The following is an 11,410-nucleotide window of genomic DNA, read 5'->3' as shown; positions in this document are numbered from 1 at the left end:
ATCATAATATTTCAAAATAAAGCATATTTAGTAATTAAAATTATGCTCAACAAATTCATATATTATAAATAGTATGATTTAAGTTTATTAATATAATAATTTTATAATTTGCTGATAAATCTAAAAAAGGGTCACACTACTTACCTTATGAGCAAAACCAAACCACATGTCTAAATAATTTTGAAAATCTCCTTTAGAACCTAAGATTCTGACAAGCACTCAACTAAAATCTCTGATAATAGAGCTGAAAATGGATCGGATATAAATTCGTATTGATATATCCATATTTTTTAATAAATATGGATATTAAATAGATATCTAAATTAATATCCATATTTGTTTTAAACGGATATGGATACGAATCGGATATTAAGCATATCCATGTTTGCTATTAATGGATATGAATACAAATCAAATATTAAACATATCCATATTTTTTTAATCCAAATATGGATATAGATCGGATACTTTTTCGATTATTTATCAAATTTGAACAAAATTCAAAGATGAAAACTAGTAATAAAAACATGATCAATAAAAAAATTAATTAAAAAATATAATTTTAACAAGCATTTATCAATAATAAAAATAAACAATTTCATAAAGAATATATCGTTCAAGGTTGCTCACCACCGAAGTAGAGGAAATCTATGACACCTCCAAATTATCTCATAATTGTCGTGGGTTGCAATTGCCAGGTGGAAACTAAAAAATGGACGGACTTTCGAAACTCTAGTTGCTTGAAGATAATGAAGAGGAATGAGGGATAAAACGAACGAACGAGAGGTTTGAGCCTTTAGGCATGCAGAATGATTCAAAGGATCTTATTCGAATCAGGTATTTCATATTCGGATTACTATCTTAAGTGATAGTCATCCGATATTTAGGTTCCTTTTAGTTTAGATTTAGTTAATTACTTAATTAGTTTCCTAATTTAATTTAAACTTTTTCATTTTACTTACGTTGATTATACAGATATCTGAATTCAAATCCGAATCCAGAAAAATCAAGTATATCTACATCCATATCTGTATTCGAAAATTTTTTGAACTGATTATTTGGATCCGATTGGACCAAAAAAATATAATAATCTTATAACTTGCTGTTAAATCTACAAAAAGGATCACATTACTTATGTTGTGAGTGAAACCAAACTATATATCTAATTAATTTTGAGAATCTCTTTTAGAACCTCATACTCTGACGAGCTCTCAACTGAAATCTCTGACAAGTGTTGTGAGTTAAAGCCATTGGATGCTAAGAGGAGGAGAAAGGAACCGATGGTGGTTTAGCAGTGGTGAGCGGCAATATCTGTCCACGGTGAGGCGAAAAGGGTCTGAGGGTCTTTAAATAGCTATTGGAGCTAGGTTAGCTCTTATAGGAAATCAGGATAGAGAAGTTCGTCTCCTATTCTAAGTCGAATAGTGTTCTATTTCTTACTCCAAGTCAAATAGGGCTCTATTCTTTTTAATTTTCTTTTTTCCAACTCTTAGATCTGGAATAATCAAGTGGACTAGGCTTAGTTTCTTATTATCTAGGTTGGATGCTACACAACGTATGTTGACATGTAGGCTGGAAAATAATTAAGCAAACCTGGGGCCAAGCATGCTAGACAGAGAAGAGAAAAACCTCCTGGAAATTATCCATCAGAAGAACTTGAAACCTCGAGCAAATGGTTTGCAGAATGAAATGAAATTTTGGGTTCAAGGTATTCTGTAATTATTATTTTACTATACTGCAGTTAAATCATGTAATCATGCTAATCTATATAATCAAGGAGAATCAATTCTGTGCTGATAGATGCCTATTGCATGCTGGGGCCTGGCAAATGACAACTATAAGGTGGATCTTATCCTTATATACACTCCATATATGATTACACTACCCTGCATATACATTGCTAGTGTGTTCAAAGATAAAAAGACAACTGCATGGTTTGAGGAGCTTCGTGTCGACATGAATGTTGTAAGTCTTGCTATCTCAGGACACTCATCTAAATGCTTGATCTTTCCTGCATGAATCTGGTTACTTCCTGAGTTGAAACTATTCTACCTATGCGGAGATTTGTAGGTCAAGAACATATCCATGGAAATATTGGACTTCTATGACAACTTCACACTGCAGGAGGTGATCTTCAGAAAGTAATCTCAGAGGAGAGGATAAATCCATCTCCGAGCAAGTTGGTGACAAAGCCTTGAACGAGGCCAACATGTTCAATTTACTCAATGCTAGGGTTGCTAGCTGAATCCGAAGATCTATTAATTAGCTGGATGTTTAGAAATTTTGATCCATTGCAATTGGAATTATTCATTCTTCTTAAAAGTTCCAGTTAATGGAAATGTGTAACACTGTTTACTTGAATCAATAGGCGATGATTAATTCTTGTTTCGAAAATGATTTCTGTAGTATCACCGTTAGTTTCTAAAGTAACATGAAAGTGATGATATTAGATTGCTTTGCTGATTTTTTTTATATTTAACAGTAAAAAATTGAACTAAAAACTAAGTCCTTAAGATTGCCGCTGCTCTGCTTCATCTAAAAGCTAGTCCTTGCGTTAACCAATTTTTCGGATCGGGATTTGATCAGACCTAATCCGGATTCAAAATATTCATGTTGGATTGGGTCATACATAGATCCGACCCAAATGACTGGTTGGATCAAAAATTTTGGCCATGGATATGACTCGATCCAATCCAATCTTTCATTAGGTTGGATTTAGATCCAACATAAACCGGTCAGGTCGGCATCACTCATGCCCCGGTTCAATCCAACTTATTTGCATATGATTATATTTTTTTAAAAATGTTTCCCAAATAATGTTACAAACACAATTTTTTCAGAAAATACATTTTTTTTTTGTTTTGTTTTAAGAGCCACAAGACCTTTTTTTTAAAAAAAAAATATAACAACATCAGACATGCTTTATCCTCAATTTGTTATCAACTCAATATTAAGCTATTTTTTTTCCCTTTTCTTGCGATAGCCAAGGGGGTGGGACCCACCCAATATTATCATAATTATCAAGGGCAAAAAATATTATACGTGTGCTAAAAACTCAAACCCAAAACCTTTGCTTTATCAAGTGGAGAGATGCATCCACTAGAGCAATTCCTTACTATCAAACTGAAATTGAGCTTCTATTTATCTCACAAGCTCAAAGCGATAATGATTAGTTCATTTATGATTCAACTATAAATATAATTTGAGCTTCCGCTCTTTTCCTATTCGAACCATCTTAATCAAGTTTGTTATTGAGCCAAACACGAGTTGCGGTAAACACTTCAGCTCATTTACCGTCAGATGCAATGTATTCCACCTAACCCAATCTCAACCAAGTTGGTCAAGTAATCGAAGAATTTTCAACCTTGCAGTCTTTCTCATCGAAACTCCTTGTACTCCGTGAGATATATGTTGCTGGAAATTGGACCCGGGGGCCGCCGCGAAGCCAGGGGAGGAGGGGCTTCCGCCGCAGGGGCGGCGATCGACGGCGTGCCGACTGGTGGCGTCCTCCTGGAGGGGCTGAGCTCCGCCGCTGGGAGGGTGGTCGACGGTGCGCCGGCTGGTGGCGTCCTCCTGGAGGGGCAGAGCTCCGCCGCTGGAAGGGTGGTCGACGGTGCGCCGGCTGGTGGCGTCCTCCTGGAGGGGCAGAGCTCCGCCGCTGGGAGGGTGGTCGACGGTGCGCCGGCTGGTGGCGTCCTCCTGGAGGGGCAGAGCTCCGCCGCTGGAAGGGTGGTCGATGGTGCGCCGACTGGTGGCGTCCTCCACTGTGGGGTGCGAGTACTGCAGGAAGAACCGGTGGCCGGGCTCCCCGGCGCCGGCCCTCCGATGCCTAAGTCAGAGGGGGCCAATATGTGGAGAGAGCAGGGAAGTCCGTATGTGGAGAAGACAGCCAGAATATTTAGATTAGATCAAGAAGATGAAGAAGATGATGTCATCCATTGTATCTGTGCTGTCCAAGAGGGTTCAGTTCCAAGGGTCCTGAGAGTCCTCAGAGTCCAGTCCCCGTCCCCCCAGGTTTCCTTTTATAGGAGGATTCGGTTACCTGGGAGGTGACAGTAGGTTTGTCCCGTTCTGTAATAATTGGGCACGATTTGGCCCATTAATGGCGTGATGGAGAACGGGACCGGATCAGACCGGAATCAGGGAGTTGTCACGGTCGATCGGACCTGTTGAAGTGGTTGAACCGCCGGCCGTGGTGGGCCTGGGGTCCGTGGATGGTAAGTGCATTTATTACCGAATGAACCGACGGTCAGGGAGAGCCATACGCTCTGATGGTTCAGTGATCCGGAGATCGTCTTGGGCCGTGTTCATTAAATGACTGAGTGCATCGGAGACTTGAGGGAGCCTCGTGCATTAATGGCAGGTCGTGCTGAATACCTGCGGAGATCTTATGCCTTGATGGCTTGAAGATAGCGGCAGGTTATAGTGGAGTTGTCAGGTCCCTTAGAGGGTCAAGCGAGAGTTGAATTATTTGGTAAAGGCATCGGCTCGGCAAGGGTGCCGAGCCGAGCTGGTCGCCCAATGGGGCACCCTGTGGCGGGGTTGCTTGAGTACTCCTGGTCGGCGCCTTCTGGGCGAGCACCTCCTAGCCGAGCGCCTCTACTTGGCGCTGTCTCTGGTCAGCGCTTTCTACTTGAGCGCTTCTTTGGTCGGCGCCCGCTGGTCGGCTCTTTCTAGCCGAGCATCCCTACTTGGTTATTTCGGTTGGGCGCCTCTTGGCGCTTTCTCTGATCGGCGCTCTTTGGCCGAGCGCCTTTCCGGTCGGCGCTCCCTAGCCGAGCGCCTCCGTGGCGATGACTTGGGGTTTTTCCCCCCAACACTACCCCCCGACTTCCGAGTTCCAGTTGGCTACCAGCTGGAGCGCGGGAAGTAGCTTTAGTTGGGGCATTACGGATTCCGAAAATTTTAATTTGTCGCGCGTTTTGAATTATCGAGCGCTTCGAGATGCCTTTAATAGGCGGCGTCTCTCCTTACCCGAGGAGTCTCATTATTGGGACACTTCTTGCGAAGCGTCCTCGCGTCGTGGGCTCATGATGGGGCCGCACGATCCGATGGGGCGTTTCGGCGTCCGAAGCGCTAGCCCTAATTAGATGCGTCGCTTTGTCTTTTGGACCGACACGCGTCGCCATCTAAACCGGATGCAGCATTTTTCTCGCTGATCCGGGCCGTTGGGGAGGTCTATTTAAACTCTCCCCTGGCCCTCTATCCTCTTTCTATTGCCTTCTGCTTCCAGCTTTTTATTCTTCCAGTCTTCCTCAGACCGAAGTCCCTTTTCTCCGGCGTCTTCCCCAGGTTCCCCTCCTCTTTTGATTTCTTTTTCTCTTGCAATGGGTTCTGTCCCTAGCGAAGTTGAGTCCACCATGAGTGTCCTGGAGGTCGAGATGACCGAAGAGTGGTTCTTCCCTCTTCACGGGTTCCGTTTGGAGCCCGCCAGGCGGAGGGATCGAATAACCGATCCTCCGGTAGGTCGGATCGGAGTGCATCTGGAGTCGCTCTGGGCCGGCCTCCGATTTCCTCTTCACGGCTTTGTGAATGAGCTGTTAACGACGTGCCAGTTGGTCCCGGCGCAGCTTACTCCGAACGCCTGGAGGACGGTGGTCGGTTTTCTGTCCCTGTGTTTACTGCAGGGGATTCCGACCTCTGTCAGCGTCTTCCGGCGACTTTTTATCTTTAAGTCGAATCCGGGAGACGGAGAGTGGCTGTACATCGCCCTTCGGGTGGGTCGGCCACTTTTTCATGGCGCCCCCTCATCCATTCATGGCTGGAAGGAGAAATTCTTCTTCCTTGGTTCTGCACAGTCCTGGGGGTTTGACCCCAGGTGGGGACCGGCTCAGCTCAAGGCCATCAACAAACCCCCCAGACTTTCTCAGCGTGAGCAGGGGATCTTCGACGCCGTCCGCAGCCTCGGGAACGGCATCTTACTGAACGGCCTCATATGTGAGGACGCTTTGGTAAACGTGGGCTTGAGCTCGGCGCGTCCCCATGGTAAGGGTAATTTCAAGGTGTATTTATTTCCTTACTGTTCTAATGTTCTAATCCTTTTTGCCTTTGCAGATATCGCAAAGATGGTGACGAAAAGTGAAGTCCTCTATGCCCGCTTCCAAAAGAGGGCAGCCGAGCTCTCGGGCGAGCCGACCGAGCCGAGAAAAAAGCAAAAGGTCTCGGCGACCTCCAAGGCCCCAGCGACAGCAGTGACCGAGGAGGGTCCTTCCCGGCCCGCTCACTCCGAGGCGGGTCCTTCTCGCCCCGCTCGCTCCGAGGCGGGTCCTTCTCAGCCCGCGCGCCCCGAAGCTGGTCGGAGGGAGGGCGCGGATTCCGGAGGCTCGGGCTCCAGAGGAGCCTCGATGGCGCCCCTATGTCCGGCGCCCTTGGCGCAGATTCCTGGTCGGCAGGACGCTCCAGTTGCTGACCAGGGGAGGAGTTCAGCGGGTCCCGTGCTTGCACGCCCCGCTATAGTTGTGCGGCGGTCAGACCGGCCGCTCGTCCGACCCCAGCCCCCTAGCTCCGAACCGGGGAGCCGTCAGGGAGCCTCGGGGTCGGCTCTACCTAGGCCAGCCGATGCTGGCCTTCCGGGCCCATCGGGCTCGGAAGGACGGGTGCCCCTTGCACCCACCTGGTCGGTGTTCGAGGATGATTCAGCCCTCGAGAACCCTCGAGTAGCGCTGGAGATATTCCGGGTCGCGTTGGTCCCAGCCGACCGGGCAATGATACGGTCCATGAGCTATAATGCTTTCATGGACTATACCCGCTGCAACGCCGTCCGGGTAAGTAAAATTTCCCACCTGTGTAATCTGTATAGATTTTTTATTTGTGGTGTCTTATGTTTTCCTTTTCGTCTCTTTTACAGCATTTGCACGAGACGGAGATGCTGATGCACCTTGTTCAAGAATACCGGGAGAAGGCCCGGAGGTGCCAGCGCGGGTACGACGAGGCCCAGATGAGGTACACGGCCGCCGAGGCAAAGTACCAGGCCTCCGAAGCGAAGTACCAGGCCTCTGAGGCCGAACGACAGGTGCTCCAAGAAAAGGTCGGAGCATCTGAGGGAAGGATTCGAGCTCTTACCGCCGAGCTCGATGAGGAAAAGGGCGCGCATGCGTTGGCGAGGTCCGAGCTGCGCGCCGCTGAGGCTCGATTGGCCGAAGTCGAGCAAGCGCTGGCCTCCCGCGAGCAGGAGGTGGAGAATGCCCGCCTCCGACATTCGGAGCTTGAGCGGGAAATAAAAACCCTCGAGAAGAAGGCCACCTACCACGAGGCTCGGGAGCTCGAGGCTCGGGAGCAAGCTCAGAGCGCGGTGGCGCTCTTTCGCGAATCGGCGGAGTTCCGCGACCTCCTAGAAGAGGAGGGCGTGAACGGGCTAATCCAAGGCTTCCGGGACTTCCGTAACCAGTTGCGGCGGCTTCTCCCGGATTTTGATGTGAACCTGCTCCAACCGGGAGCAGGGGTCGAAAGGTCGGATGCGGGGCAGAGACTCCGGAGGCCGAGGCGACCGAAGCCGCCCCCGAGGCTACTCCCATTGCTGCCGAGGCCGAGGAGGTCCCGACTGCTGAGCCCGCCGCTCCCGACACTGCCGAAGCCGAAGTGGTCGGGAGCGGGCCTTAGTGTAATTTTTGTTTCGTTTTGTAAAGTCGGGATGGCCTCCCGTACTTGTAAGGGCCAAACCCGAATTTTGTACTTAGCCTACGGGCCTTTTTGAAATGAATATACATTTCTTTTTTGGAAACTCGTCTGTCGTAGTCCTAGTTTTCCTACTCGGATCCGCTTTAGGTTCCGAGGATCTGGGCTCTAGGGCCTCAGCTTTTCCCGCCACAGGGTTTGAGTTTAAGTTTAGCTTGCCGAGCTCCATTGCTTGGTCCTTCAATCAGTGGTATAGCAACGCTTGTGCTTATACCAAGGATTTGGGCTTGGAGAGTTTTTTCGAGCCTAGTCCAGGACTCGACCGAGCCCTAAGGCGGTCACCAGGACTTGAACTTCAGCGAAGTTAGCGAGTTTCGATCCTCGCGTTGCCGGGGCGGACCAGATTCGTTTCCAACGAATGGGTCGAATGCCCGTCAGCTCGTGACGGGGATTCGCCGGACTTAGCATAATATTGTGCTGGTGTCATGAGCACTTCTTCGCCGAGGCGATCGAAGGCGCTCTTCTGCTCGGTGTCCATTCTTGGAGGACATCGGCAGGGAGAAATCCGAGAACAGAATAGATAATGTAGAAACATTAAATAAATGGGTACCTTGTACCGTGTGCGTCCTTGCGCCGAGGCGACTGAAGACGCTTCTCTGCTCGGACTCCGTTCTTTGGGGACGTCGGCAGAGAAATCCAAAAATAGAATAGACAATATAGAGATTAATGTAGAAACATTAAGTAAATGGGTACCTTGTACCGTGTGCGTCCTTGCGCCGAGGCGACTGAAGACGCTTCTCTGCTCGGACTCCGTTCTTTGGGGACGTCGGCAGAGAAATCCAAAAATAGAATAGACAATATAGAGATTAATGTAGAAATATTAAGTAAATGGGTACCTTGTACCGTGTGCGTCCTTGCGCCGAGGCGACTGAAGACGCTTCTCTGCTCGGACTCCGTTCTTTGGGGACATCGGCAGAGAAATCCAAAAATAGAATAGACAATATAGAGATTAATGTAGAAACATTAAGTAAATGGGTACCTTGTACCGTGTGCGTCCTTGCGCCGAGGCGACTGAAGACGCTTCTCTACTCGGACTCCGTTCTTTGGGGACGTCGGCAGAGAAATCCAAAAATAGAAGAGCGGGCTGAGCTCGTTGGCTGAAGACGATGGAGCACGAGCCGAGCTCGTTCGGTCAGAGAGGACCGCTACTCATCTCGATGTCTCGAGCATCCCTATAGCCGGGTGGGAGCCGGATGGCTTCGGAGGTGGGAGCCGGATGCGATCCCGACTCTCGATCTCCATGAGGATTTCAGCCTGAGGAGCGTTGAGGGGAGTATATCTTTCATACCTCCCTTCGGGTGCAGGGGCTTGCAGTGGGAACCTCGGGCGGAGTGGTGACCTCTGCTGTGGCGGTCCCCTCAGCCGGGGTGGACTCTTCGGGCGGGGCGGATTCTTGGCTCGTCGCGGAGACGGGCCTCTGGGCTGGCCACGCTCCTCGCGGCGTCTTTTCTTGAGGTTCTGCTCGGTCCCGCCCCGCCTGACGGCCACGGCTTCTTCGGCCTTGGCGTACTTCCGCGCCCGAGCGAACATCTCGGTGAGGTCCGCGGGAAAATTCTTCTCAATTGAGAAGAGAAATCTGTAGGACCGGGCTCCAGTCTTCAGCGCCGACATGGCGATTGACTGGTCAAGCTCCCGGACCTCCCATGTTGCGGCGGTGAACCGGTCCAAATACTCCTTGAGGGATTCTCCCTCCTTTTGTTTGATATCAAGGAGGGAGTCGGATGTCCGCCGCTGGGGCTGGCTGGCGGCGAAATTGCCAGCAAACTGTCTGCCGAGCTGCTCAAAGGAGGAGACAGTACTCGGCTTTAGCCCGGTAAACCACAGCCGGGCTGGTCCTCGGAGTGTCGCCGGGAAAGCTTTGCACATCATGGCCTCCGAGGCTCCTTGTAGGGCCATTAAGACCCGGTAGCTTTCCAGGTGGTCCAGGGGATCAGCCTTGCCGTTGTAGGGCTCCACCTGGGGCATCTTGAACCGTAACGGGACCGGTTCATCTTCAATTTTCTGGAAGAAGGGCGACTTCGTATTGAACTCGAAGTCGCCGTTATGTCCTGACTTCCTCCCGTGGAGTGCTTGGATTTGACGTTCCAGCCTCTCGACCTTCCGGTCGAGTTCATCGTTCTGGAGGATCGCTGCAGCGGTTCGTTCGAGCGCAGGTTGCCCTGGAACCGATTCAGCTTCTGAAGGCTGTGGCCAGCCTCCGTGGCCTCCGGCTGGGTGCTCTCTCCAAAGGGAGGCCTGGACTTGGGAGTCCTGACCTCGAAGGTGAAGTCCGCTTGTGGGAGGCTCCGGTTGAACTGGAGCCGGAGGAGGCGGTGCCGTTGGGATGCCCCTGGGCTGCAGGCTTTTGACAGCGGTAGCCAGGGCCTGCACCTGTTGTACCTGGGCATCGAACTGCTCCGGCCGAACTTGATGAACTGACTCGGTTGGAGGTGATGGGTTTCGGACGGAACGCTCCGGGCTAGGTGGAGGACGTCGAGAGGCATTGGAAGCCCCTTTGCTTCTTAGCTTCATGGCAGCGAACTCGGTCCCTTCCTCTAGCGCCAACTGTTGCTGGAAATTGGACCCGGGGGCCGCCGCGAAGCCAGGGGAGGAGGGGCTTCCGCCGCAGGGGCGGCGATCGACGGCGTGCCGACTGGTGGCGTCCTCCTGGAGGGGCTGAGCTCCGCCGCTGGGAGGGTGGTCGACGGTGCGCCGGCTGGTGGCGTCCTCCTGGAGGGGCAGAGCTCCGCCGCTGGGAGGGTGGTCGACGGTGCGCCGGCTGGTGGCGTCCTCCTGGAGGGGCAGAGCTCCGCCGCTGGGAGGGTGGTCGACGGTGCGCCGGCTGGTGGCGTCCTCCTGGAGGGGCAGAGCTCCGCCGCTGGAAGGGTGGTCGACGGTGCGCCGACTGGTGGCGTCCTCCACTGTGGGGTGTGAGTCCTGCAGGAAGAACCGGTGGCCGGGCTTCCCGGCGCCGGCCCTCCGATGCCTAAGTCAGAGGGGGCCAATATGTGGAGAGAGCAGGGAAGTCCGTATGTGGAGAAGACAGCCAGAATATTTAGATTAGATCAAGAAGATGAAGAAGATGATGTCATCCATTGTATCTGTGCTGTCCAAGAGGGTTCAGTCCCAAGGGTCCTGAGAGTCCTCAGAGTCCAGTCCCCGTCCCCCCAGGTTCCCTTTTATAGGAGGATTCGGTTACCTGGGAGGTGACAGTAGGTTTGTCCCGTTCTGTAATAATTGGGCACGATTTGGCCCATTAATGGCGTGATGGAGAACGGGACCGGATCATACCGGAATCAGGGAGTTGTCACGGTCGATTGGACCTGTTGAAGTGGTTGAACCGCCGGCCGTGGTGGGCCTGGGGTCCGTGGATGGTAAGTGCATTTATTACCGAATGAACCGGCGGTCAGGGAGAGCCATACGCTCTGATGGTTCAGTGATCCGGAGATCGTCTTGGGCCGTGTTCATTAAATGACTGAGTGCATCGGAGACTTGAGGGAGCCTCGTGCATTAATGGCAGGTCGTGCTGAATACCTGCGGAGATCTTATGCCTTGATGGCTTGAAGATAGCGGCAGGTTATAGTGGAGTTGTCAGGTCCCTTAGAGGGTCAAGCGAGAGTTGAATTATTTGGTAAAGGCATCGGCTCGGCAAGGGTGCCGAGCCGAGCTGGTCGCCCAATGGGGCACCCTGTGGCGGGGTTGCTTGAGTACTCCTGGTCGGCGCCTTCTGGGCGAGCACCTCCTAGTCGAGCGCCTC

Source organism: Phoenix dactylifera, chromosome 6, assembly GCF_051530095.1.
Source record: "Phoenix dactylifera cultivar Ajwa chromosome 6, Ajwa_hap1_PhDact_Kaust_v1.1, whole genome shotgun sequence".
In the NCBI taxonomy this organism is placed as follows: Eukaryota; Viridiplantae; Streptophyta; class Magnoliopsida; order Arecales; family Arecaceae; genus Phoenix; species Phoenix dactylifera.
Note: the sequence above shows the minus strand (reverse complement) of the source record.